We start from the raw sequence: 25851 nt of genomic DNA, 5'->3' as shown, positions 1-25851 counted from the left end.
TTTTAAATAAATTTTTTATATATTTTTATATCGTTTTGATGTGCTGATATCAAAAATAATTTTTTAAAAATAAAAAAAAAATTATTTTACTGTATTTCTAAGTAAAAAGCACTTTGAATCACCACAACTACCACAATTTCAAACAGACATTAGTGTAAGCGGAGGCTATATGCTAGAAACCCTCATTTTCTATCCTGCATCAACAACTTTACAGGGGATAGTATTTAAGTTGGACGTGCTACCCGAATACCATGAAAAAGATCCACGTTTTTAAGTGCGTCGTGCATGCATCAATTATTTTTTGAAATAATATTTTTTTATTTATTCAATTACCTAATTACCCTTAAATCAATCTAATTATAACAAAAAAAAAAGATGAAAAAAAAAAATCCTTGAACGATAGGTAAGGAATTTGTTACTTTAAAAAGTGATTCAATAATTTCACTGTATTTAAAAAAATGAAAAAAGTAAAAAGCTCATGGATATTAGTTTAGTTGTTTATATATATATATATATATATATATATCACGGACACGCTCCCGAGTCCCGAGCACTATCCACTGGAAAATAACCAATCTCAAAAACCAAACTACAATGAAGAGCTCATCAACTCGAGATCGATCAACTATCACTCACTTGCACGTGAATTGAAAATGCAAGAACTCGCACTGCACCCTGGAGACCCTGGAGCGACTCCTTACCACTTAACTACGAACTAAAGTTCTATTTTAACATGCTATAAAAATGGGAAAATCAATTTATCCCCTGTTAATATAATAACAACAAATCGACTCTAATGAAAAAACTATTTTACCTCTGATATCCAATATCCAGCTCATTGTTTTTGTCTCCGAATGGCAAAAACATCATTACAAATTACAATATAACAATCCACGCTGGTCTAGTCTGGACTGAGGGCCTTTTTTGATATCGATCACATGAGTGATAAAAAAAACGCCGCACAGTGGATCAGCAACCAATCGCACATCCTCACCGATCATTTTGATGACAAGTCAAAGAAACATGCAATGTCGATAAATTCTAAAACCATAGCCCGGTCGCTGGCTGTTGAAAAATTAATCGACGCGAAGACGAATTTGAGAAACAGAAATGCTAGGGGATGGCAGAGAGACTCCTTCCAGGTACTGCGGATTCTGTTCCTTAATTGGGTTTTGCTTTTCAAAAGCTGCTGCAGAATTATTTCACTTTTATGTTGATGGTATTTGAAGATTGAATAGCGTTTTTTCTTAGGATTTATTTGTGTGTGAGATTTTATTATAGAAATTGTTATTTAATTGGCAGTCATGAGTTGTTGTCTATGGTGAAGAACACTCCAAGTTGTTAGGGAGAAGCATTAGCTAGTTTTGTTTTTCTGTTGATAATGAACCGTGTTGTTGTAGAGAATACGAGGATATGATTTCAATGATAATGTGGATAGTACCGCTCCTTACTTTGTACGCAGTTGGGCACCTAAGGTAAAGAAGCAGCATACAATCGTGCCTTAGCTTGATTTTGCTTGAGGGAAAGTTGTTGGTTGTTCGTGGCCTTCTGCCCACAGCACGCTCAAGTATATGGTACTTAGACGTGACCTTTTTGTACATGGAAGAATTGATTTTGCTAAGGTGCTTACTTTCTTTACTTTCTCAACTAGTTGGATAATTTAGCCAGTGAAAGTTCAGCGGATGTGGATTGGAGGCACTCGTTTTACTTGAATTTGATTGCACATTCATCATACACAGCAACTGTGGCAATTTGCAGGTATTTCGTTCCTCACATCATATCTTTGCGTTCAACTTTATGTATAGTACTTGCAGCATTGCTAAATATTGCTCTGGAACTAGAGAAAAAAATTGAAATTTAAGATTTTTCACCTGCTTAAAAAAAGTCTATGCTGTTAGAATACCGAATTAATCCTAAACTGGCAAGGTTTATTAGCCATGTTCCAAAGAACTCTGTGATTGTGGATTCTTGTTTGTTGTTTTCGTTTTCAGTCAACAAGTCCTTCGAAATCATCAAGCCGGTTAAGATACACAGTTGTCTCCTATATATAAGGTACTTCCCAGTTTTTAGGTAGCACAATCATTTCTTTCGGAAATTTTTAAACATTTTCCTCCTTCTTCTTAGTTAAGTGAAATTCTATTTCATGGAGTGAACTTTTTCTGTGGTGTCCCTGCATGTTGTAAAGACTGTTTATGCATCTCCAAGTCGTGTAGATTTTCATTTGGACTCAAAAAAGGGAAGTTCATTTGTTGTTAATAAGCTATTCTCTTAATTCATCCTTTTATCTTCAATTTTTACCTGACACTATCTCTGATGCATATCTAGGAAGTAGAGACACCAACTGCATATCCAGATATCTGTTTTGCAATCGATGACTTCAACTCCACTTTTGATGCAGTGGTACTAGGCTTATTTCATGACAATTCACCATTGTGCTTGTTAATGCTTTAATTTGCAAGATCTACAGTGTACATTTTTTTATTGCAGCAATGTTTTTCTCACTAAAAGCTGTACTGAAATTAACTTTATTGCTGAATTGTTCTGATTTCTGATTATTGCTAAACTATTGCAGCTATGAGCTCTGTCTTTGTGTGGCAAAAATGAGTTTTTTATTTGCATCAAGAATTTTATTGTTGACAGTTTCTGAACTTATATGCAGCTTGCAGAGGTATTAGACATTTTACGACCCCGCTGGGATCAACCACAGGGCAACGAAGAGGGAGAGTAATCGAAACCCTTGTTTCAAGAGGGCCAGTAATTCTATTTTCCCATTTAATTCTTATATTTCTCTCTCTATCTCCCCCACCTCCTCTTCAACAGCTGGCAAGTCTTGATTTGGGAGTCTTCTTGGTCAATCCCCTGGGAAAACAGACAGACTCCACATGAAAGGTCCAGGAGGACAGGGGGAAGTTGAAGTAGCTGTTTCTGGTGTTGCAGGTTAAAGCGAAATCCTTTTCTTCCTAATATCTTGATCCTTTTTTCTTTCTTTTTTTCCTTTTTTTTTTCTTGGGGGGCGGGGGGTGACTCGTCCTACATCCCCTCTTTTTTTGGTTTTGGGTTTTCAGACTCCAACTTGTTTTGCCAAAGAGCAGCTATTTTTTATTATTTGATTAGATATGTGATAGAATGCATGGAGATTTCCATCATACTGAAATTAAGGTTTCATATTATCAGATCAAAGCCAGCACGATGTTGGCCCCTTTTCACCTGTTACTTCAAAGAACGGATTTGGGATTGGCTCAGTTTTTTGAAAAGCAGCATCTGTGGCATCTGTGGCAGCAAAGCATGGTCTTCTGATGACGAGATTTTGCCCCTCAAATGCTGCTTAATGTCCATATCATTGCCCTGGGAATATATCGTTTATGATCTTTTATTCAAGGTAAAATCACTGTTTTTGCTTCTGTATTCCTCAATGAAGATAGGTTCAATATTGGATTGTGGTATTGTATTACTCTTTACTAGAAGCTTCTTTATTTCTATCATCTTTCTCATTTTGCTATTAGCTGTGCCAATTGGTAAGCTTAAACTCAGTGTTGCAATTTTAGGATATGAACATTATCTTTCCATGTTCATTCTTCTGTTGGGGGCTGGTACTGATTTCCTCACATGTACAAAAAGAGTGCTAATACATTTAATAATTGCAATATCAGGGAAGTCCTCTAAATATACTACATTATCATTTGTGAAAATTTACAAGGGACCAAGTGATCGCCTACAAGTGGAAATTAAGTGTGGGATTAACAACTTTCGGATGATAAGCTTTAGTGGAACTTGTAATTTAAGTTGTGGATGAAAATTCCCTTATGGTTAAGTAGTGTTATAGGGCTGTATTGTGATGTTGTGATAATCAATCACGTACGAAACTAATGTAAGCGGCGCCAGTTGATGATTTCCACTCTCGAACTTCAATAGGCGTCCTTTTCATTTAAAGCAGCCGAATGTTTGACATTTCAGCAGCGCATTGGATCATTTGCCGGATCAACTTTGAACCTCAGCAATTCTTTTGTTGGATGAAATCTGATGTCAGAATCATGTTGTCTATGTGTCGTTTGCATATTAAAATCCATTCCTACCAGGTTCAATGTATAGTTCTGTAAGTTTCATTTTTAACCATTTCCCACCCCCACACTCCTTTTTGCGGGCTGCCGTGGCTAAGAAAAATTTCAGCCATGCTTTCTTTTCGCCAGGTAAAGAAAGAAAAGCTCCGCAGGTAGTTATCAGGATTTGAGGATTTAAATGTAAACTTGTTTGTGCGGGGATGCTGCGACCAATTAGCATACCGGATGCTAATAAAGGCAAGAACTGGACGATTCCCTTCGGCCTATCCTCATTAGTAGTTGGATCTTTTCTGCCTATGTCCAAGACTTTCCAAGACGCCCTTTTCCGTGTAGCTTAAGGTTTCTCCTTTTATTAGCTGACGGGAGACTGTTGGTTCATTCTTTTGCTTATCTGAGGTGCTTTATTCCAATTCCTTGGTGTATAAGCTTTGTCCCTTCCATTGAATGGTATTCAATATTCTTCCTGCGAAACGGATGCAGCTAAAGAATTCGCCAAAATAGTACGCAACTTTGTGTTATTTGTTGTGTTCTCATTTACGAGTCAATGTCATATTGCTACGATGCCTGTCGTATAAATTGGATGTTTTGCCATTTTCACCCTTCGTGTTTGTGTCTCTGGTGCCAAAGAAGTTGATGAAAACGTCGAGAATAAGAGGAACGAATAAAAATTATTAACGTGATTAACTGTAGAATATGCATTTGAATCAGAAACTGATGTGGAAGCACGGGAAGCCTTAGAATTAGTGGACGTTTTGTAATGCAGTTTTTTTTTTGTTTTGTTGACATCAATTTAATGATGATTTTTCAGTCCGGGCATATTTTAAAAACCACTTTCAAACATCCCTAAACAGAATCTAACCATCCATCATTTGTTTTATTTCCAAGAGATTTAGAGATATGATATATCGATCACTGTCCGTGATGGCCCGCTCGCTAGTAATCTAACCATCCTATCCTATCCTATCCTATCTGCGTACGCCATGGTGGGATTGAACAGCCGACCTCAATCCCAAGATAATCGACGCCTTTTTTTGCACGCCACACGCTAGATTCTGTTTATTTTTGTGTTAAAATTGTGTTTTGTGATTTTTAAAAGATAATCGACTATCTTTTCACGAAGTACTGCAGTGCAATGTTTTTTCTTTTCTTTTCTTTTTTTCTGGATCTACACCTGAAATTCAAGTAGAATGTTGGTGCTATGTTAATTAACCCAGATAACCTTATAACATTACGATTATACATTGGTACTGCTATGTCTTCTGATCACCGAACAACAAGAAGAGCCATAAACTTGCTTAATTAGCTTAGTTTAAGGAAGGCAGTAGAAAATATCCGAAAAGTTGGGTATATATCTGGATCGGATGATTTATTTAATAGCCATGATCTGCAGCACATGAAGGCTACTTTGGTCCTGAAACACGATAAAGGTTGCAGGACGCTTAGATTCATTTTAGTTGATGAAACAAAAGTTAAAATAACAGCAGATAAAGGCTTGCATGTTAGTCTCCACTATAGTTGCTTTTCATATTGTAACATTCTATAACCAGAAATTAACTGCCAACTACGAAAACAAACAACAAACAAACTTGGAATATTCATGGCTCCTGTAAGTTAATACATAGTCCAACGCAATGTGCTTGCCATGATCGTAAGAAGCATATACTGTCTGCAAAAAGGTCTTTTGGGCATGCATTTCTATTTGAAAGCAGCTAGCTAGATAATCAATTTGCTTTCGGGTTTCGACGTTGTTTGTTTTTGCGGTAAGAACACCGTTTTCAAAAAATTACAACTCTTTTAGTGTTTTAAAAAAACAAAAACAAAAATATTATCTTGATGAACGCGTTAAATCACTCAACAATAGAAACTGTTGATCTGGGAAACAAGAAAACTTGCAAGTTTTGCTTTGGAGAAAAGGATGTGTAATCTAAAAACTAAGATTTGCCTTTCTAATTTCTTGCGTGCAACGGAGCCATAATAACCTTTCTCTTTTTAAAATTAAGCAGTTCTGCTTTGGTCTTGCTTTGTTGCTAGTTTCCTGTCTTTATACATGCCTACTCTTTTCGTTCCCTTGATGATGTGATTCTTGATTAATTTTTTCCGCTGTTTTGGTATGAATATAACTGTCTATCGTGCATTTTTAATATTAATCTAAACTAATAATTAGATTAACTATAGAATCAGCAGAAATTCTGCTGAGTTGATGATTCATTAACACAGTAAGCATAAAAGTCCTCTCCACGCAATGCCTAAATAATTAAAATGATTGAAAATTATTAACATGTTGAGTTTCAATCAAACCATGCATGCATGGACTAATAAACCACGACAGAGTCCACTTCACGAAGTTCATGTCCATCTCCTTCGCTTCCCACACGACTGGTTGACACAGTCAGTGTTTAATCTGCTAAGAATAAGCTTTTATTAATGTAATTTGTTGTGTTATGTTGTTTTCGCTTGATTCTTCGTGATTAAGCTAACCTAATTTTTTCTCCCTGACCCACACTCAATTCTCCACGAGAAATTCAAAAGGCAGACCAGAGCAGATAAAAGCACTCCCACCACCTTCCACGGAAAGCTGGGTCCACGTGAAATAAATGCACATTTTCTGGACGAAGATGCCCTCGTCCTTTCTTCATGTGGGCCTCGAATGTCTTCTCCCTTGGTGCATAAATAGCCAACCTCAGCAATGCATTCTTCCCCTGTTCCCTTCCTTTCCTCCCTACGGTTCAATTTGAACCGGTTCATTAATTTACTTCTGGTTTACTCATCATGTCCTTTGCCCAGGAAGCAGTCCAGTTCGAGTGCCCGGTTCAAGGCCCTGGGTTCACGGACAATGAAATTCAAGAACTCTTATCTCTCCTCCGGTCACCCTCTCCTGGCCAGAACTCTGGTTCAAGCGGATCTAACCAAGCACTTTACTCTCTCGACGAGAGGAAGCGCAGGCGCATGTTATCTAACCGGGAGTCAGCCCGAAGGTCCCGCTGGAGAAAGAAGAGGCATTTAGAGGACCTCACACAACAATTGAACCGGTTGAAAATTGCAAACCGGGAGCTCAAGAACCGGTTGGGTTCAATTTTAAACCAGTCTCACGTATTATGGAGAGAGAACGACCGCTTAATGCTCGAATCTATAGCCCTCAAGTCCAGACTTTCGGATTTATGCTATGTTTTCGCTGCCATGCAAAAGTCACAACAACAATGTTCCTCATTATAGCTTAAATTATAACCAAAATAATCAGGCCTGATCATAAAGTTCTAATAAACTCACAAGAAAATATAAGAGCCCTCCCTCTCTCTCGAAGTGAAGGGCGTGGGTGTTAATTATTACTTTAATGTGGCCGTTCTTCAAATCCTGTTTTATGCAAAGCTAGCCCACGTTTCTATAGCATGTGAAGATTACTTTGAGACCCTGCCTTTAATTTGGTCTTGTCTAGGACTTCCTTTTTAGCAGGATAGCCTCTTTCTTTTTTCCTTCTTTCAAGCTCTTCCATCTACTTGCTTAGCTAGCTTGTGATGAGGTTAGGTCCTTCAGAATGTAATAGAGCTTCAGAGAGCAGCGTTCGCGGGCTCATTGGCTTCATGAATTGGTAGCATCGCTATATATATCGTATTCAACTAAGGCATGGCTTGTGTAAATAGATGTATTTTTTTGGAAAGTGGTGCCATGTTTGTGGGATTGCTACAATGCCGACACCAATCAATTCATGCAAATGCTCATTTAAATTATTTGCTTTATATTTAATATTTCTTTACTACTTTTCCCAATTCTAATGATTTAACATGCCACTGTTCTATATATCTGTTTCTACAATATATGTCTATATGTTTATTTTAAAAAATAAATATTCAACCCACTAGAAATTAAACACGGTTAAAATAGCTGCTAATATATATCAGAGGTGATGGCCGAGAGTGTCTCGTAAAAAGGGCCCTTTTTGTTCCAGATGCGAGGAGTGGATCCGGATCATAAGATTTGTAATCCCCATAAAATCATAAAAGTAGGAATCAATCTGGAGGAAAAAAGAGAGCGAAAAAGCAAACTTGATTATATACGTGTATTCATGTCCCAATCACTCAAAGAAGAACCGCAAAAGATGCATGCATGGTTCGTTTTCCTTAGCCAAAAAAGTGATCAGATGGCCAATCATGAGATCAAGCTCTCGCATATATGTCATCTTATGGTTGATTAATGTGTAGTTGCGATTGTTGACTCAAGTTCAACGCAAAACAATAGACTTGTGACTTGTATATATTGTAATGTTTGTTTTTGTATTTTAAAAAAAAATTTAAAAATTTTGAAATTTTATTTATTTATTTAATTTTGTTTAAAATTAATATTTTTTTATTGTTTTTAAATCATTTTGATACGCTAATATTAAAAATAATTTTTAAAAAATATTTTAATGTATTTCCAGATAAAAAAACACTTTAAAAAACCGCAGTCATACTTTCAAACACTCATCTTATCTTCCTTGTGCCTCTTTCCTCACTTGCAAGCAGGCATGGAACTAAGGGAGACAAGCAGGGCTCGGGCCCCTATAAAATATTTTAATTTTTTTATTTAGTATTTAAATATGAAATAGTATAATATTTTTTATTTTAAATAAATAGGCTTTTTAATAATATATCTTGTTATATTAATTTTGACCGCCCCTGTCAAATACTATCAGCTCCACCCTTGCTTGCAAGTTATCTCGAGTTGCAAAGAGGGGGTAATGTGTTTGAAAAGTTATTTCGACCCTTTTTAGTACTGCAGTGGGTCATTGCAATTCTAAATTTTAAAAGGAATAACTAGAAGTTTGATGAAATTCCTTTCGACATGAAGCATGTATTAAATGGTATTTAGAAAAGTTGTTTTGATGTATTTTTAAATAAAAAGTACTTTAAAAAGTAATCATAACTACATTTTCAAACACTCCTGAGACCATTTCCCTCGTGCCTCTTTCTTCACTTGCAAGTTTTCTCGAGTTACAAAGAGGGGTCGTGTGTATTTAGTACTGTGGTGGATAATTGAAATTTTAAATTAAAAAAGAAAGATCTAGAAGCTTGATAAAATTCCAATTTGATGCGAAGTACGTATTAAATGGTATTTATAAATATAATAATAGTTATATTTTAAAGTGTTTTTTATTTAAAAATATATTAAAATAATATTTTTATACTTTTAAAATTTATTTTTGATATTCACACTTTGGAACAATTTTAAAATATTAAAAAATTAAAATTTAAAAAAATTAAATTTTCATAAGGTGAAACTGAACCCAAACTAATATAAATTAGAAATTAACTGCGAATTTTTTTTTTTTTTTTTAAGGATGAGAGTCACATCACAGTCATGTCATGTTTTGCACGTGCTATTCTAAGATATGGATATTGGCAATTCTTTATTCCTATTTGAGATTTTCCACCCACGAAGGCGTAAATGAATTGAACTAATCATGATAATTAAACCATATTATAAGAGAAGAAAAGAAAATAGCAAAAGGGTGTATATATAGCCTTTCTTTTTGACAGGCATTTAAAGATTGATTTCTCCTCTAATAATTGAAGTGAAATACTTTCGTCTGAGAGCCTCATTTATGAATATATTTTTTTAACTTTGAGCTTTGATTTAGGTACATAAATATCCTCTAGATATATATATATATATATGGATATGAGAAATTCAATGTTTTATGTTAAATATGTAATTAGTTTTAATATGATTTCATTTTCATAACTAAAAGCCTAGTATATAATACTAGTAAGTAGATATATATTCTGTTTTTGTTAATCTTTTACTGTTAATATAATTTGGGATAAATATTCCCTAATGCATAGTATTTTATTAATTAAAATATATAATCAGCGGTTGAGATCAAATATGGCTACTATATATTATAAACGGCACACGGGTCTCTACCCATGGGCTAACATAATATGGCCGAAAAGAAGCTCCATAAATTATGACTGAACCATTGCTTCGGACTGCAGGTCCAGACCCAAAGCCACTAGCCCAAAAAAGGGGAAGAAAAAAAACGAAGAAGTACAATCGCTTCTAGCCTTCTAGGGACATCTCCGTAATTAAAAATCATTTTGAAATCCCAACAAATTTTCGAAAGCAGCGCCACATCCCGCCTGTGAATATCTAATTCAAAACACCGAATTCCCAAATCACCCACCAAAAGAGAAGAATAAAGAAAAAGATAGAAAAATGGAGAAGATACGTGTAGCAGTTAGAGTGAGACCAGCTGTCACTGTATCTGAAGACACCACCATTAATGGAACCTGCCGGAAAGTGGAAGAAAATTGCATCTCTCTTCACAAATCTCATGGCACTATACTCCTATCTCCTGCATCTCTTATGCCTTTGGTACCTGATTATATTCTTCAAATATTCCTCTCTATTTCCTTGTTCATTTCTGTATTTTATTCACTCGATTCTTTTTGGTAGATCACGTGTTTGATGAGAGTTGCACAAATTCTAGAGTGTACGAGCTCCTTACCAAGGATCTTATTCATGCTGCGGTTGACGGTTTCAACGGTATTGTGATCCACTAGAGAGGTTACGCTGTTTCAAGTGCAGTTAATCGGCACTTTGGAGAGACGAACATGAATGCTCGCAGCAGTAGATCTCACACGATATTTAGAATGGTAGTCGTGGACGTAAAGCTATAGTCAGACACGATTTCTTCGATGGAATTTTCTTTAGTTCCAAGGATCTTATTCATGCTGCGGTTGACGGTTTCAACGGTATTGTGATCCACTAGAGAGGTTACGCTGTTTCAAGTGCAGTTAATCGGCACTTTGGAGAGACAAACATGAATGCTCATCTCACACGATATTTAGAATTGTAGTCATTGACGTAAAGCTATACAGACACGATTTCTTTGAAGGAATTTACTTCTGTTCCAAGGCAATGCATGTCACATGTCAGGTGATTGAAAGTAAGGGGAAGGACGCAAATTCTAGCGATTCTAATACATCCCTTCCTCGTGATCTTCTTGTAGATTTTATCAGATGCAGCCTCGCTGAAGCGGCAGAAATTAGAGATAGAGGAGCAGAGTAAGAAACTTCAGGTCAAGATCATGCGATGTCCGTTGTAATTTCTGCACGGTAAAGATTTAGAAGATACTTCATTTAGTTAAATTCTTGTTCAGGGATCCCGGGCTGAAGTACTGGAGCAAGAAATTTTAAAATTGAGAAATGACATGCTGAAGGTGGATTATACTCCTAACATGATCTGGACCATTATCATGAGCATCGCTCATAACATGTGTTAATCTGCTCATTTTCCAATTTCCAGTATGAATTAGAGAGAGAAAAGCTTGAGATGGAACTGGAAGAGGCGAGGAAATCACACAAGGAACGTTATCAATGTATCAAAGAGGAGCAGATGAAAATTGACAATCTCAATACCCGCGCCACCTCTTCAGATCGATGGTGTAAGAGCTCTAGCCAGGTATAATTCAAGCAAAGCAAAACGCTATAATTTCTCGTTACTTTTATGATTTATTCAGAAGAGGTCACCACTTGGATAGCATAACCTTCTTTCTAGTAATTGGATAGAACACAATTGGTAACAGATCTTGGTTTTGCCATCATCCACTGTTGATCCAATCTTCTTGCTGTAACCCAGAGTAACTTGCCCTGGTTCTAGGATTTCTCAATCATATATGTCCATATCAGTAATGCAGCATATCAAAACTTTCTTAATGATGAATTTATATGACTACTGGTATGATTTTTAAGGAAGCACCTGAAGGACGCCGAAAAATATAGCTATGCAAATCAGAGACCTGGTGCAAATTGAGCGTGCGGTGATGCATGTAAAATATGCAATCTCAAACCTGTTTCCTCCTGGTCTTTTATCGTCAAGCTTTGCGTTAAAATAACATGGAAAATAATAAATTTGTATTCATTCAATATATTACATGTAATCATTACTATTCTTTCTGTGTTTTCTTTTGCATTAAAAAATTTTCGTCACTTCTATTTGGTGACCAATGTTCTGATAATAAAATCACTATTGGTGGTAGGAACAGAATGCTGGGAAACAGAGCCTGGAGGAATTCAGTGGCAGCAACATTGTCTTCCAAGAAGATGTTTTTGGAACCCCTACCTTGATTCAATCCAAATGACTCCTGCAAGAGAAGTTCAATCCTTTCCTTCTAGTGATGTGACACCAGTGAGTTTATGTTAAATTATTCATGTACTCAATCTTGTTGTCTGTAACTGTTACTTGTCTCTTTCCTATGTGTTAAACTAAGGAAAAAGACTGAGATGACAATATTATTTACTCTTCAGAACTTGTGTCTAAAAGAAATGGAACAACTAGAAGAACTACTCACTTTCCACTCATATTTCTCTTTCTTCTATATGTTGGTCTGATTCATTTTTTGTTTGATTTTTCTTGTTTGCATGTGGATGGTTATCTCTCCATTTCATGCATAGGCCCAATAACAATAACAAAGTTGAATTAGAAGCTATGGGTTTCCATCTTTGGAAACTTATAAAAAATAAATAATTTAATGAATAAAGCTTACATCTTGGTATGGCCTTTATTAAATCAGCCTTCGGGTGTTGTAGCATTTTGAAACTTTGGTTGATGAGTGACTATGGTAGCAGTTCCTTTTTATGTTTCTATGTTTAGATAATAATAGTAGTTCCAACCAGCCACATAATTTTGTGTAGCCATGCTAATTAGACTCATCCGAATCTCTTTCAGGGTTATTCAACTGAGAATTACAAAGTAGAGGTCCAGAATCTCAACAGGCAACCAGATCTTGTCCTTGAAGAGAAGAATGAAGTCGAGGCTTGCCTACAATTTTGCTTTCGCCATTTCTCAATTTTCAATTTTCTGAATCGGTTGATGATTCAGTGAGTTAGCTTGATATTTGAAAGTGGAATGTTTTTGTTGACTGTTCAGTATTGTCGTTTGCTTTCTTCAAATATTTCATTGGATACTTTTTTATATAGTACGCACCATCACTATTGGCAAATTTGATTTAGAAATGCATCCAAATTGCAGTTTATAGCAGAGGAACGTGCAGTATGGCTGGTATTTGAAACATTCTAATAAACAATTTTGATAACTCAAAATGTGTCCATTTTTAGTTCTGCTGGAATTTCTTTCGAGGCGCATTTGAATGCAAAGTGTAAACTTGCAAGTATGTGACCATGAGACAAGACACATCTGAATCTGATGAATTTGTTTATCTTATTTCTGTCTTTCTAAGTGTCTTTTCCTCTTTCGAAGATATCCTAGGTGCTGCCTGCATTTTAAGATATATATAGACGTGGGAGTGTATAAATGTAGAGTTATATTCCATGGATCTTATTTATATTTCTGACTTTTACAGGGAACCAGTTTTCTGTTTGCTGTGGAGCCCACATAAAGCATGTTGTCAAGTTCCAAAAAACTGAGGCAGAATTGATCGTTAACCTACTTTTATGGTATACTACTTTGGAGATGAAAGAACTGCTTGTAGATCAAATCATGTATACACCTTTCAGGCTACATTACATTGTTTGAAGGTTTAGTTTTGAGATGTGACAAAGGAATGCACTTTGGGAGAAGAACCTGCTTCTTGGAAGAGAAACGGAACAATGAACTTGATGCTATCAAGGAAAAACGCCATGTCTTGGAGGTTTCTGAAGGTTTATAGAGAAAGATATGATACCCTGGAAAGAGAATGTTGGCTTTTGAAAGAAGAAAGAGATTCTTCGCTTGAAAAAGTCCCCGAATCATCTAAAAAACTAGCAGTGGTTGTTGATCAAAAGGAAAAGCATTTTGAAGGATTTGAACACTGAAGTAGAGAGAAGGGAAAATCTTGAGAGAGAGATCAAAACTTTCAGTGTTGATTTTGCTACTTGGAAGCAGATTCTTGACTCGAACATAACAGCACTGTTTATTACCATGCATACTGAAGAAATAATGATTCGTTTACAAAGCAAAATTCGACTTCATTACCTCTTCAATGTGGCAGAACCGAATCATTAAATGTGGACAATGACTGAACACGTGTTCCAACAGGATGTGTACGTCCGTTGTGGATTTTGATTCTAATATTTGCGTGACCAAAAGATCGAAAATTGACATCACCTCGTGGTGGCATTGCTTGCCTACTCAGTCTTGCAGGTTTCATCACCCAGAGTCCCTTTCAGTGAGTTAGCACTCATCACCCATGTTCGTCCCTCAGCCTTTCTTTATATTTTTTGAAATATTTTGAAGGTGACAATTTTCAATCTTTTTCCTTTTAGTGAACTTATCATTTAACCTTTTTACCCTTCATCGCATAATTGGTCAATTATAACTTCTTTGTTATTGTATACTACATCATGTATTCAAATAAATAAAGAAACATTTAATTTTCTTGCAAAAAAAATAAATATAATAAAAAGCACTTTTGATTATCAAACTTCGGTATTTAAAATTGTGATAAAGGTTGTTTTTTAAAAAAATTACTTGAAAATACATTAAAATAATATTTTAAAAAATTTATTTTTGATATCAACACATCAAAAAAATCTAAAATTATAAAAAAATAAAAATAATTTTCTAACATAAAAACAAACACAGTCGAACCACGTCTTATACGTGGAAATGTCAAGTAGACACTCGAGACATATAGCCAGCCAAGCTTCATTAACTACCCCAAAGTAAAAAAGAAAGAAAGAAAGGGAACAGAAAACAGAACGAAAGAAAACAAGTTTTCCCTCTCACGAAGGCATTGACTCAAGCAAAGATGCACAGTTCCATAGCATGGGAGCGAGTACATACGCAGTTATGCGTTTTGGATTATTGATTAGATGGTGATGGGTCTAAGGCCCACAGTTCCCATTCACTTATGAGCGTTTCCACGGTATGGGCCCCAATTGACCCACGATTGAAAGTCGATCATAATGCCATGAAAATCATCACACGGATCATCATTGGGGACCGGATTGTAATTACGTTCTGTCGCATCATTCAGCATGGCAGTTTTTTTTTTTAATTAGTGTTAATATCTGTATCAACTTATATATATTTTAATTAAATTTATAAATTTTAAAATTAATAATTATATAAATTTTCAATGGCTATAAGATTTATAAAACTCAAATTAATAATTTATAAAAAATAAATTTAAAACTTTGCCCAAAATCACACCACCCTATTGCCTCCTTCACATTGTTTTCGATTTACCAATTTAAGCGTATATTTTGCCCTTATTTTCCTATACATTAAAATACTTGTGGTGGATAGATTTGTTTAGACTCAATTTTTTTATTTGTATTCAAGTTCTTTTATTTTTTATTTAATAATTATAGTTTAATTTTTTAAAACTAATTCTCGATAGATAAATTATGAAATGATATTTAAAATTATAAATACATGAGATAATATAAAATAAAATAAAATATTTAAAAAAATAATGAAAATACAATATAAAAAAAAACTCTTTGCAATAGTTATCCACATAGTTTTTTTTTGTCACTTGATTTTTTTTATTTTCAATTTAATTTTTAATAGTAAGATAACTTGGAATTGGGTTTGATATTTTGTTTCAGTTGATTTTATATGGATATGGCTCTCAGGATGTTAAAAATATAGATTTTGACGTTGAGTTAATACTCAATTTGATAAAATAAAATTTAATTTTAGTAATTTAAACTATTATAACTTTAAGGATTCAATTTCAAACTGAAATAAATATTCCATCTTTTTTATTAAAAAATAACATTTTAGTAATATTTTATCTCAAACATAATATGATTAACATCAAATTAATATTCAATTATAACTTTAGTCTAAAGGATTTAGACTATAATTTTTAAATAATATCAAATTATCTCAAACACATAATTAATCGCAAAAGACAAAATCTCTCATTCATGATTTTATTGATAACAAATATTTTATTATATATTATTTTATTATAGTGATATTTTCTAAACTAATATTAAATATTTGATAAAGGAGAATATTTGTATCTAATTTCTCACTTTTTAGAAAAAACAATTAGGATACATTCCCATTGGTTTGGGCTTCTTAGTTTAAAATCTTTATTTTTATATGTACACTTATTTTTTTGATAGTGATGTTATCAGTTAATATACATATTTTTTACACATGCCACGTGATTTAATCGAATTGAACAAAATGATAGAAAACTGAATAAAACATGTATTAAGAGGGGAAAGCCTATACAATACCAAAATCCATAAAAAAAAAAAAATACACGACAGAACATGGCGTTAGCCCGCATATACATACTCCATATATAGGCTTCCTTGATAATTAGATAGATTGGTCAAACGATGCTTTTCAAATAAATATGCTTTTCGTTGCTAATATAACTAAGAACACTACTAAACAATCACAGTAAAAATAATTACAGCAACACAAGCAGTCCCATAACGTGTTGGGTACCCTCTCCAAAAGGACAAATTTTTTTGGGGGACCATACAAGCATAGCAACGACTTGTATCTCTCACAGGGGAAGGGTGGGATTGCACAAGGTCAGAAGGCTGCCAATAATGACAATAAATGACACGGCTAAAACACTTGAATAGAAGATACCAAACCTTGTGATTACAGGGTGATCTGGAACTCAAATGGGTACCACCAAGAGTTAAAGCCATATAGCCTGGAGATGAATGACAAGATGTCTCTGTCCCTCACTATCCAAGACCTAAATGTCCGTTCTCCCTACTATTTCTGCTCTTTATTGGCCCCAAACTAACAGATATGCTCAGTGTATCCCACTTCCTCCAGAAACTTGAAGACACACCTGCAATGGCTATCACAGAAACAAAACCAGTTAAGCAACTTCGAGAACTCCTTCAAGAGCAACAGGAACCTTTCATCCTAAATATTTACCTTCTAGAAAGAGGGTATTCAAGAAAGAGCTCGGATTCAGAAAGTAGCTCCAGGTTCTGCCATGTGAATTCCAGGAAGTCGCAAAAGCGATCTGTCGGTCGTGGACTCAACATAAGCAAAAGGGTCAATCCACAAGGTTCGAAGGTACTGAGAGCTGTATTAAAACAGGTCATTTCCATAAAGCAGATGCTAAGAATCAATAGTTCTGATCATAGAGGTGGAAAACTTAAGGTCAATGAGAAGGGCAGAAGTAACCAGCAAGTTGCAGAATCAGATATATTTTCAACTGCTAGCAGCACAACAGTGTTCAATTCAATTTCTAAGAGTGAAGTAGAAGCGCCGTGTGCAACGCAAAAAGATAGCTTGTTAACAACAAACACTTGTTACCAGCCACTCAACCTCCATAATCCTACAGACGAGGTAGAAAAACTATAATTTCTCATTGACATCATAATTTTTAGACAGAAGTTGCATTTACATTTGTTTCTTTAAATGCCTAAGGAATACAGACTTGGTTCAGTTACTCACAAAGCTAACAGACTGCTGCAGATAGAAAGCTCCAACAGCGAGGCATAGAAGATAGTAGACAACTCAGCCCAGCATCAGTGCTAGAAGGAATACCTTCTCATGGACGTTCCCCATTTCAGAACAGTTAGGATCTTTATCTGCTATAAACTCAGCATAAGCTTATGATTTTGCTACCAGCCTCTTTTAACTTTTTCTTAACATTGAACTCTTTAACTTGTTCTAACAGGTAATACAGAGGACTCCAGTACAGCAGAAGAGGAGAACCCTTTAAAAACTGGAGTTCATTTACCAAAAAGGTTGACAGAAGACTGCATTTTATCAGCTTCTCTTCGGAAAGTACTTTTCTACTCACCAAATGAGAAACCAATTTGCGCAGAAGCCACAGAAAGACAAGAACTCGTTCAGTCTTATTTTTCTCCACAGTACTTGAAATCCAAAATGGTTCTGCAGCAAACAAAGCAACTTCTGTTCGACTATGTGAAGGAGATTGTTGAGACCAAAGGAAGGGAGATGAAGCAGCAATGTCATCACAAGCAATTCTTGGGGTCGGAAGAGCTTGGATCAATCATTGGTGAAAAAACAAGGCCATGGGATAAACAATCTGGTAATGAATCAAACTTGACAAAATTGCTGAATTTAGATGTACTGAATTCAGAACAATTGAGTAATTACAAGTCAGAGAGAAGGGATAATGGGTTAGATATTGGAGATACTGTTTTTGATTTACTGGATTCAGAACAAGACTGGAATGGGTTTGAGCTACAGAGGGAAATTGGGTCAGAGATTGGAGATACCATTTTGGAAGAGCTTGTTAATGACATAGTAAAAAACATGATTGATTTCTCATCATTGATTACCACATGTTAAGCTTAAGCTATTTTCAAAAGTTAATTAACTCCCAACTCTTCAACTTTTTGTCACCACTTTCCATCTCCCTGAATTCAGATATCAATCTCTGCTGCCATAGGTTGTTTGCTGATAAAAAAAACAAAACAGAAAGATAGTTGGCATTCCATTAAATAATAACTTTTACATCCATTTTAATAAATATAATAAAATAAGGACACTTTCAAGCAGTAATCACTATCCATAATTACAGAACTTCTAGCATTATCCATGTATCTTTCACTGTGCTAAACCACAAACACCCCACTCAAATAGCACATCAAGATCAATCAGAAGGTGGCCAAGCCATCATATGGCTGTACGAGGACCACACTTTCCATGTGCCACCCCTGGATTACTTCCAGTCATAGGAGATTAGGACCACACTAGTGGATGCTAATGTTTTAACCACCAAAAGTAATGCAAATAGTTGAAAGCTAAGACATGGTATAGGAATCTCTAATTATATGGGAAAGTTGCTGTTGGTTGCACAACCACATTGAGTTCTGGCTCCATATCCTTTTTTCCAAGAGATGGCTTCTGTATAATCCAGTCCTGAAGTTTCGATCATAGCCAAGTTGAATTAATCATTATTATCAAAACAAGAATAAGATTAGGAGTATCCATTTCCCTTGAAAACCTTTTAGCTTCCACTTCTGTTCTCCTAATTCCATTTTCCTATTGAATTATTCCTGCTAAAGTAAAATTTATCCTTGCATTTCTTTGCCCAGCCTTTTCAAGCCAAAGTCATATTCATGGTCCCTGATACAAAAATCAAAAGCACCCTATGCTCTCATCTTATCAAACCAGCAGTTCTTATGGCCAGCCAAACTTTCAGAATCTATTAAGTTCATATTATTTCCAAAACAATACCACGCACAGTAATTTTTGCAATAAATCCAATGCACAAGGAAAACACTGAAAACTACATCCAGTATATACCGAGGACCAGCTATGAAATGCTCATTTCTAGTTGGTTCATTTGAAGTGTCAATCTAAAAAGAAAGGGAGAAAGGAACTACCGAATTTCCCCATCTTCAAGCTCCTCATAACCACCATTTCTATGGGAACCATCCTGGTTATCTCTCTTGTGCCTTTTCTGCCTGCTTTCATGGCTTTCACCATCTGATTTGGGGGTGTATGCATGCTGCCAAGAAATATCACCATGAAAATTAAAACATTTCCCACAAGTTAAACAACAAATACACCAGCAGAATTCTACCTTTCTCAATTTTTTACCGTCACTGCTATGTCTGCGTGATTTTTTAGACTCCTCCTTCCCATCCTTGACAGAATTTGCATCACCAGTGGCACTTTGATGCCGTTTCCGGTGTTTCCTATCTTTGTCCTTTTCCCTCTTTTTATCCTCCTTGTGGCCATAACCATGGTGATCTGCACACATAAAGGTTACATATTTAAATGGGGGCAGTTAAAAGAAGCAGCAGCGTTTATTATCTTACCTTCCCCAGCTTCATTGCATCCTTTATACGAGTTTTATCATCATGATACTGTCAACACAAAAAAAGAAAGGTTAGACGTGTGTTGCAGGTTTCAAGCAGAAAATATACAGCGGGACAAAACCGTCATGTAAATATAAAGAAAGTATATTAGATATACAGTGCATAATTTGAATATATGGGCTGCAAGTAACCAAGACAGAAATTCTCACATCTTTGTGTCGGGGCAATAAAAGCTTGTAGTAACTAGTTAAATTATATACTAATAAGAACTGATAAACTTGGAAATATAGGATATGACAAACAAGAAGCTTAAAGCTGTACTAAGACTGGTATTTTGCAACTGAAACTGGTGAAAAACATGAAAACTCCATGCATGTCATAGTGAATTCACTACTTGCAAGAGGGTTGCAAAACCAAGGTCACCAATCAAAACTATCACATGAAAAAATTACTAGCTTAAATAAAATCTAATGATGGTCCACTACTTAAAAATGACCTCTAATGTTGATCAAAACCAAAGCCAGCTTACATTTTTCAAACAGTTGCTATTATTTATCTCTCTCATGATATATGTATTATTGCAATATGGTACAGGCAAGCACACAAAAATAAGCCATCTTGAGAGAGATTTCAGGTTATGATACAGGAAAAAAACAGAAGTGGAACTAGATTTTTTTATAGTTACCCGTCCACCGCCAGAAAACTGGGGGTTATTGGCCATTCTAGCGCATGCACAAGCTATTTCGACAGCTGCAGAAATCAAAAGGATATAATTAATAACCACGCATTGAAGACTAGAATCTGTCGCTAAAAGATACAACAGCCACAAAAAAAGCGACAGCATGCATCATTTTATAATTGTATCAGCTATTCATCATATCAAACAGACAGCCAGTGACAAGAACACCATTTAATTGTCTTCACCATACAAAATCAAAACCTAGATAATCAACCGAAATTCCTAGCCAAGAAATTGAGAGACATGGCAAAATTATCGTTACATGACATAATGTTAATCAAGAACCCTTTGGAAATGCCAAGAATAAAAAAATATACGAGTAGCCAATCAAGAGGTAATATGCACATTATTTCGAGTTTTCAATTTTCGCTATCAGTTACTCAAGTAACCAGACAGAGCAGGCAAATGCAACAACGTAATTGCAAGAAGTGGATAACAAAGAAGACTACGAAACATTAGTTGCAGTTGGAAGAGAAGGAATTCAGTGAAGAATTCACGGGAGAAATAAGAAAGTCCTGATCTCTCTACGCGCGAGTCTCAGGTGTTAGGGTTTAAGGGGGAAATAGGAGGGCAGGGGATTTTGACTTGCCTGAAATCAAGTAGGCAGGTCATTTTGTGCTTATAACTACTTTTTTCGTTTCCCTAATATATCCCTACATTTGGCTGAATTCACGATCATCAACCACCACGGGACTTCAAAGCGGGTGCGGGTTTGGTCCAACTCTCTAAAGGATATGTAGCGGGTTTAGATGTGCCTTTTTTTTTTATTTGGTAATATTTTTAAAAGTGTTTTTTAAAAAATATATTAAAATATTTTTTATTTTTAATATCAGTGTATTAAAACTATATAAAAAAATTAAAACAATCAATTTAAATTTTTTTCAACCCAAGTATATTTTTAAAACATATCCAAATATAATTTCAATTGAAATACTAAACAATTTTCATGTTCATTTTATTTTGGGTCGTGGGCCTTTTTTCCCACTTCATACACTTGTTCTCCAGGTGCAGCGAAAGGTTCGGCTCCTGTCAAAGTTAATTATCGCGGAACAAGCTTTGATTGCCTGGTTTTGGCTTACAAGATTGTGCTATATGATATAAGAATCGGTTTGTATTTTAAAAATATTTTTAAAAACATTTATTTATTTTATTTTATTATCCATTTTAAATTGATATTTTTTTTGTATTTTTATATTATTTTGATGTTCTAGTATCAAAATTTAATTTTTTTAAAATAAATATATTATTTTGATACATTTTCAAATGAAAAACACTTTTAGAAAGTTGTCATATAAAAAACATTTTTAAGTGAAAAGAAAATCTAGTTTGGTTTCAATAAAACATTTTTCTTTTATTTTGAATGAAAAACACTTTTGAGAAATTATAAAAAAAAACAGAAATGTCCTGTTATTTGTAGATTATATCAAATCTGTTTATCAATTTCCTGATTGCTAAATATTTTATTTTGAATTTTTTTTAATTTCATCACTTTGATTTAATTTTATTTTTATATCAATTTTGGTCCTCGTTCCCTTGATTTTTATTTTTTTTTCTCATATCATTTTTTAAATTGAAATATTTTACCTATCAAATTTGGTTCATATTATTTTTATTACTATTTATTTTTTTAAAATAATTTATAAATTTTTAAAACTTCATCATCTTTCAACTTTTTTATTTGTCAGATTTTGTCTTTATTATTTTGATTATTATTTATTTTACTTAAAATAATTTATGAAATTATATTTTTTTAATTTATCCTCCTTCAGTTTTTTTATCAATGAAATTTGATCCTCATTATTTTAATAAACTTAAAATAATTAAAACATTATAAGTTATTTTCTAGTTTATTTTTTATGATATAGGTAAACACTATAAAATATTTTTCTACTTATTTGTTATGACACTGATAAACATTGAAAAATAATTATTTTTAAAATTTTATTTTTAAAAAAAGTATCTTTACAAAAAAAAAAAAATCCTTTCCAAGAAATTGTAAAATTTCTATATATCTCTCTCAACAAGTTCTTTAAGCTAACGCCAGTTTGTTACAATCTGGGTCTATAACTTTGTACAGAGCCAGCAATGTCGGTCCGAAAGCTGTTTAAAGCTAGTTAAAAGCCCGGTTAGAATCTGGGTGGGCCAGCCCAATAACAATCTACATCAAAAGTACATAAAACGGCATCACTTGGAGCCTCTCTGTAATCGTGCAAGAGGATTAGGGTTTTTCCGTAGCCGCTCTCTTTATCTATAAAAGGGAGGCCGGGGTACAAGTCCCTCTTGAAGCTTCACGGCGCCTAACAAGCAAGGCGTTCCGCCGCTGCTATATTTGCCATTTTAACTTATTTTTCTCTTCTTCTTTTTTTGTTTATACATGTATTATTAATGGATTGTTTTATCTATGGATATTGGAAGAGATTAAAAGGAGGGTTGGTCGCGATGATTATAAAAATTCCTCGTTCTGAATGCTATCGCCATGGCATGACAGACTCTTCTACACCCATAGAATATGAGCACCAACCTCCCTTATATCTTTAATTTTGGATTCTATCTTTCTCAGTTCTCTGTTTTATTTATATTTGGTTTAAACATTAAAGTACTTTTGATTTCAATTAAAGTTTTGATTGTTTTGGAGTATTTTTGTTTAATGTCCTCAAAAACATCTCCATATCAAATTTAGGTTATTTTTGCTGAATTAAGCGTGCAGGTGGTGGAAATAATTTAAAGATTCGTAAGAGTTTGACAGTGTATTGCAAGGCATTTACTTGTTGCACTGTGTTTCGTCAACTCTATGATTATCCGGTGGTGTTTAAAGCCCTAGTTTGATGGAAGAAGAAAATAAGTGGATCTGGGTTACGCACGCCACCATGTCTCGATAATTCAGTTTTGACTTTTGTTTTTTACTTGGACCTGATTTCGTCTCTCTCAGTTTTCCACTTGGACATGGATGCTCTGTGTAATTTAATGATGAGTTGCATCAACATAAACCCTTGAGCATAAGATCATGCCTAAATAAATTGTGTTTTTACACGAAATTTTTTTTATGCAAATCGAAAAATTTATGATTGTATCTAGTTAAATAATTTTATTTATGTAAATAAATAAATAAAGAAGAGATTACGGTAATATCTAATTAAATAAAAATTTGTATAAATAGATAAAAATTCAAAAATAGATGTTGAAAATTCAAAAAAAGCTAAATAAATAAAATGAAAAATGAGATATCAACTTATACATAAATTTAAAAATTATTTTATAAAAGATATATTAATAACTTGGAACTAGGGTAACACATTAGAAAAAAATCATGTTTAGTCATGAAACTAGGGAACACACTAATAATTAATCTAAATAAATCTGGATTAATCTATAAAATTATGTTTTTAGTCATGAAATTAGGGTAATACACTGAAAAAAAAAATTAAATAAACTATAAAATCAATATTTTTTATAGGTTTTCATGAGTTACGCACACAAAAGTTTTATACACGCAACTTTTTTGATGATGCAGACCAAATATTATTTCTATGTTAATGACGTTATCATCACCAACATTTGATATACATAGCATAATAATTATTACATGATACAATAACTAACATAGTTATTAACCGGTCAATGTTAACGCATTAATTTCTTCACTAATTATAAAAAAAAATTAAAAACTAGATGTATAAATACATTTAGTCACATAATATAATCAAAAAACAAAGCATCATACAAGTTCTAGGCATACAAGTTCATAGGGCCATTTTAGCCATACAAATTCGAGAGCATCCACGAACATGCAAAGTCAAGGCCAAATCATGGTTGGCCATACAATTTCATATGCCATTATATCGAGATATACGCTTTTCAAAACTTCATTTTATTTTTTTCTCTTCTTGAATATTATTTTCTCCTCCCATATTTATTAAGCATCATAGCATCCCTGTCATAATAAGAAACTAGTTTTTCCCTCTCACCCATCATATTTTTTCATGGCTAATAAAACTTTAGGACATGATAGGTAATTCATCTTCATACCACAAAACCTCTTGCTCCTTTAACTCTTCAATAACTCTTTTAACAATTACATGTGCTCGGCAACATTGTTCCAACCATGCAATAATAATTTCACTCTTCCATTCTATTAATAATAAATACAATATGCAGCTCCACTACATGTTTTAAATGTTTTAAGATACAACGACAATTTTAATTTCATGAAAAAATAAAATAAAATAAAATAACATACAAAGTATACACGATACTCCTTCTATACAAAAAAACAACTATCGCTATAAAAAACACTCATCCACAAATCTTAATCACTAACAGATATGAGATCAATGAATATTACATTGTAATAATGAATATCACATTTAAAATCTGTTTATATGCTTCTAAATAAAATAAAATAAATTCAAACACGAGATATGAGATTGTAATAATAAACACTATTCCCCCTAGATGAATTTTTTTTACTTTTATCATAAACAGGACTCCCCACTCATCTCTTTAAAATTGTGTCACTACAGAAGCCAATTTAAATAATTACAATGATCTTACATATCCCAAAGTGCACATAAAAGCAGAACAGCCACAAACCAATAGGGTTTAAACTCCGGAGGACAGGATTGGGATCATGGGATGTGAGTCATGTGACTTTAAACACTGTGATGTATAGGCTAATAATTATTTATCTCCCATTCAATTAAGAAGAAAAAACAGGCTACCACATATCTGACTAATTTCTATATCAAAGCCAAAGCCCAACGTGAATCCGCAAAATGCCTCACCATTGATTGGCTCTAATAAATTATCAATAAAAAAAAATATCATTAAATTCTTTATAAACAAGTATAGTTGCTAGCGCCTAGCGCCGATTATTTTACCTTGGAAAAGCCGAACGGCTAATTTTAGTCTCCGGGCTGGAAGCCATATACAGCCGAAAGAGCTTAAGCCCACAAACAAAGAAGGTCCCAAGAAGCCCAATCGTAATCATTAGATAGACAGTCAGCTTCCCTTTGGTCCACATGGAGTGCAGGAAGTAATTGGATATATATCATTACCTGATTCAACACCTCCCATGACAAGTCATTGTAGATTAATCCCGAGTGAATTTAAAATAATTTTATTCTTCTGTTCGTCCTGGAAAAAAAACCAACTCCCACGGATCATAAAAAATATCAGCTGTCAAATTCTCTCCATTTGCAGCTTTGCAAGACACTTTTCAAGCAACAATGCCTCTCACCAACTACCCAGTGACCAGCTCATCTTCCTACCAAAATCCTACGAGGAAATAAAGCCATCATAGAAACTAGAGCCAAAATTATACTAGACGAACACAATTCCG

At 34.1% G+C, this 25851-nt stretch overlaps 2 long non-coding RNA genes, 1 other non-coding gene and 1 pseudogene across 8 annotated transcripts; 3 read left to right on the top strand and 1 right to left on the bottom strand.

Annotated features, from left to right (window-relative positions):
- Positions 1–816: 816 nt before the first annotated feature.
- LOC7472643 (uncharacterized) lies at positions 817–4624 on the top strand. Of its 4 annotated transcripts, XR_008058471.1 has the most exons (7): positions 824–1142; positions 1463–1574; positions 1652–1758; positions 1992–2052; positions 2660–2937; positions 3175–3379; positions 3546–4624. It is a non-coding gene; the product is annotated as an uncharacterized LOC7472643 (long non-coding RNA). The 4 variants fall into 4 exon arrangements; XR_008058470.1 differs by lacking the exon at positions 3546–4624 and having other exon boundaries at positions 817–1142; positions 1401–1574; positions 3175–3497; XR_008058468.1 differs by lacking the exon at positions 3546–4624 and having other exon boundaries at positions 821–1142; positions 3175–3497.
- A 5375-nt stretch (positions 4625–9999) lies between these two features.
- LOC18096269 (kinesin-like protein KIN-7N) lies at positions 10000–14330 on the top strand (annotated as a pseudogene).
- Positions 14331–16328: 1998 nt separating this feature from the next.
- LOC18096268 (uncharacterized) lies at positions 16329–21114 on the bottom strand. 3 transcript variants are annotated; one of them, XR_002980526.2, is made up of 8 exons: positions 20968–21108; positions 20460–20524; positions 19775–19822; positions 19537–19706; positions 19337–19461; positions 17430–18404; positions 16902–17310; positions 16329–16821 (listed from the first exon to the last, which is right to left on the bottom strand). It is a non-coding gene; the product is annotated as an uncharacterized LOC18096268 (long non-coding RNA). The 3 variants fall into 3 exon arrangements; XR_002980524.2 differs by having other exon boundaries at positions 20460–21114; XR_002980527.2 differs by having other exon boundaries at positions 16902–17055; positions 20460–21114.
- A 1829-nt stretch (positions 21115–22943) lies between these two features.
- On the top strand, positions 22944–23031 carry LOC112326716 (small nucleolar RNA snoR8a). Its single transcript, XR_002980646.1, has one exon. It is a non-coding gene; the product is annotated as a small nucleolar RNA snoR8a (small nucleolar RNA).
- The last annotated feature ends 2820 nt before the right edge of the window (positions 23032–25851 follow it).

The sequence above is a fragment of the Populus trichocarpa genome, chromosome 2 (assembly GCF_000002775.5).
Source record: "Populus trichocarpa isolate Nisqually-1 chromosome 2, P.trichocarpa_v4.1, whole genome shotgun sequence".
NCBI lineage: Eukaryota > Viridiplantae > Streptophyta > Magnoliopsida > Malpighiales > Salicaceae > Populus > Populus trichocarpa.
Note: the sequence above shows the minus strand (reverse complement) of the source record. Positions and strands in the feature narration are given on the sequence as shown.